Raw genomic sequence first — 4,163 nt, forward strand, 5'->3', positions numbered from 1 at the left:
TTTCCCCCCCCCCCCCCCCTTTTTAAAACAAACAAAACAATCTCAATACTTGGCATGTTATCTCTGATATATTTTAGTTTCTTCTTCCCCACCTGAAAGGTGTAGATTCTACCAGCATAATGAGCTGCACAGTTGTCATCCTTGGCAGCTGGTCCCCAGCAGACCTGACGGTAGAAATTAGCAAGCCCTAACAGTCATTTCACCTGGCAAGTGAACCCCTGCCGTTATATCGGCTCTGCACCTGATCCAATCAGAAACTAACATGCTGAGTGAGGCTGCCAGCTCTACTCACAGAGAGGGGTGAGGTGCTTAAACACACAAGTACAGTAAGCAGCTCATTATCCAGGTGTGAAAATTACTGAACATTATATGGAAAATAAACATTACCATTTTATAGCTTTTGAACAGGAAGAAATAGCACAATAAGCTTTGTTTACCAGTTGAATAAATACAAATGTGCTTCCACATTTCATGCAGTTCTGTTTTTGTGTGACTTTATGACTGATCTCACCACTGTACATGATATTTAATGCCGACCAAAGTCTTTAAAGGAATAGTTTGACATTTTGGGAAATACACTTATTCGCGTTCTTGCAAGGAGTACCACTCTCGTGTCTACATGATAAATATGTTAACCGAAGCCAACTGGCCGGCAGCCAGTAAAGTTAAAAGGTAACAGCACCAGCACTTTTAAAGCAGTTTTTTGTACAAATGAAACATAGACATAACATGTTAATTTGTTGGCTTTAAAGGTACTTGTAGGTGGATTTTGTTACCTTTGGAGAGGGCTAGGCTTTCTCCCTGGTCCCAGTCAGCTAAGCTAAGCAGTGGCTGGCCCTAGCTACATATTTTCTGTACAGACATGCGAGTGGTATTCATCTTCTCCATCTAACTCGACAAAAAAGCGAATGTAAGGGTATTCCCCAAATTGTCAAGCTATTCCTGATAAATTTGGCAAAAACTAATTGAAGTCTAAAAAAATTAAAGGTGTGTAGGAACCTCTCAGATTAAACAAGTGTACGCCCATACGCAGCCATGCAATAACAAGATCCTACACTGTCACAGTCCATGCCAAATAAATGTCGACTTGTTCCCTGTGTGCATTTCTGTCTCCTTGTGCTGTTGAGAATCCCCTCTTAAAGTAGCGTGATCTGTCGTCTGTGTAGTTCTTAAAGCCTGTTGTCTGGTCTTATTTTCTTCCCTTTTGTAAGAGAGTTTGTGTTAAAGAGTTTGTGACATCTTGAGAGAACGCTGTGTGTGTCTAAATGTCTTTCTGGGTTCTGTACATCCTTTTTGTTTTTTTGTAGGCCATGGTTGCTTCATTAACAGCTGCCTCAGGATCCTAGCCTGTGTGTTAGGGGGGGAAGGAACCTTTTTGTTTGTTTTGTCAGCCATAAGCTGACCAACACATGGGTGGGCAGGGGACGACACCAGCATCGTATATGTATATACATACTATATACAGATATGACAACCTTTTAAAAGTATAGGAAGATAAAAGAAGAATCGACTCCTGTATTTATTGTTGTAAATCTCCTCATACAGAGCAAACTGGCAAAATTCTCAAACATGTCTAATGAAGAAAAAACCCTGTTTCAATATTGCAAGTGATAATGGTAGGTAAGCAATAATAAAAAAAAAAATTATGTAACCTTAATGAATAAAGATGTAAAAATTTTAACCCTTTTTGTGCGCATTTCCTTGATTTCTGCAAATCTGCCATTTCAGCACGTAATCACCCACTTTGTTCTTATCTGGTTGTTTGATGTGTGTCGTTCAGTCTTTTTTCATAGCGGATTGATTTCTGAGTAGCTGTCTTTGTGTATGTTTGGGGGGAAGGGGAACCCATGTGTGCAGCTGCCGAGGTCTGTCAGAACAACAGTGATCTCATCTGAGCTTGCAGCGATCAGACAGGGACATCTCTGACAGAGTTCAGCTGGCTGTGAGCCTGTCTTTTTTTCTTGACAAATTGGCATCACAGGATTAAATGAGTAGTTTGACACACATAGAACAAGATGTCATTCACAATCCAAACTATAATTATTTCAGCTTGGAAGTAAACATCAACAGGATTACATCACAATGAGGAAGCAAGATGCTCTCGAAATGCTGTTTGTTTTTTTTAGTACTGTTTTATGCAAAACCTGTTCCAGAATTTGAATCTACTGAGCAGGAATGTTTTTACCACTTAATTTAGGGATGAACGCTTTTTCTGAAGGGTTCCTCAGTCATAGCTGCCAGTGTCCAATTTAAAACCTCTTCACTGCTGCAATTCATCCACAGCATATCAATGATGCCTTTGTAAATTATCAGTTTTATTGGATGTGTAGTTTTTTTTAGACTTGAGTCTACATTGATTCAACCACCAGTGATTAATAATTTAATCAAGAACATGTCCACCCCCCCCCACCCATGTTCCACCAGAAGCTCATGCCTATGTTCAACTGTATGATTCAATCATGTCATCTTAAGTGGTGTTCACAGTCAGGGGGTTTGTGTGTGTTGGTAGGTAGGAGTATTTGGCAGAATACACACCAACCCCCAACTCCACATATCAATAATTCACTTGCCCCTCTAAAGGGAGGGTGAAAGGAGGTGAAGTGGCTGCAGGGGGGGACCCCTGACAGCAGATTGTGTGTTACCAGACATTTTATTACCACAGAGAAAATCTTGTTTTAAGTTAATTTGGTTTGACACAACTGGTGGGAAGCATCATCCATCAAATCTGGTAAATTTTGGTGGTTGGTATATTTCTACCAGCATCTACAGCAGATACCCAACGATGTTGCTCTACGAAGCCAAAACGCAGTAACCACATATTAGGTCAATATTAATTTTGTGTCCATTTTAGCATAACTAGTGTGTCATGCAAAAGAGCCATTTCCTTGGAGAAAACAGCATGTAGGCCTACAATTTGCAAGAGCTACAAAACGGAGGTAAAAACTACACTCCAGCTAGTTAAGGCTAGCTGTGTGAAAGCTAAAGCTAATTTACCCACTTTTCCCTACCTGTTTCCAATTTTGCTGCTTAAAAATACAAGTAAGTTTGTAATACGAAACAAATTTATTTGTATTGTATTAGAAACTTAAATTACTAAGGCAACAGATAAATGTAATTTTAATGGATAAAAAATAAGACCCATAAACCTCAGAGGTTCTTTAATCCCATTCAAATTAAACATATGATACAACTATTAAATTAGCTCATACAATTAAACAGACAAAAAAGCTGATGCAGAAACAAACTCATTTTAGGGCTAGCTTTTATGTAAGTTCTGTGAAAATGATTAATAATCAACCATACAACTTATATTTGTCAGTATGGCCAGCAAACATCATACACCATTTCTAAACAGTTGATGGGTTTTAATCTTAATTTCTGTACTTCCATTTCAATTTGATCAATTGTATTGGTGCCAGGCAGGAAAGTTAGTTTGTTGCAAAATTGACATACAAATAGTTCTTTAAATTTGATACTCAGCAGCCATATTAAGTCCACCTAAAATTATACCAGTGAAGAACACAACCAGCCAACAGACTAAAATCATTTCTGTCTGGTTTATATTTGAATGTGGTGGTGGGGAGAGTTTTGGTTTTCACACGCTGACTGGACTGAGGAGCAAGTAGTGGTATTTTTTTATAGTTATTTTCAATCCCAAAGTAAGAAATTAACATTCTGCAGTTTTCAATGCTAGTGGCTAGAGCCCGCCATTCAAATTACCTTCACACAGAAGAGATTCACAGGAAAGGATGCATGTATGCAACCGAGTGTTAATTGGCTACATTTCCATCCATTAACAGTAACTTACAGGCCTTCACTGCACCTCAAATAAATATCAGGAATTCAAAATGTTTGTGTGTTGCTTATAAATATATAAAATTTTTACGTTTCATCTTTGGTGAATACTGTCGGGCCAAATCATCATATCTCCAAGCTGACATCTTCAGAGTTACTTATTTAACCCTGGGTTGTATTCGTCCTTTAGCATCTTTAATAATCAATCCTCTGCATAGTACACTGACCCTGTAACCACATCGTTTTACTTTCATGTGGTCAGCTGATGCTCCTGTCTACTGTCATGATCACTCTCTAACCCCGCCTTCTCGGGGCGCTCAGGGACAGCGAACCAAACAGACTTGGGGGGGCGGCGAGTAGCAGCAGCA

This window comes from Micropterus dolomieu, linkage group LG16, assembly GCF_021292245.1.
Source record: "Micropterus dolomieu isolate WLL.071019.BEF.003 ecotype Adirondacks linkage group LG16, ASM2129224v1, whole genome shotgun sequence".
NCBI classification, from domain to species: domain Eukaryota; kingdom Metazoa; phylum Chordata; class Actinopteri; order Centrarchiformes; family Centrarchidae; genus Micropterus; species Micropterus dolomieu.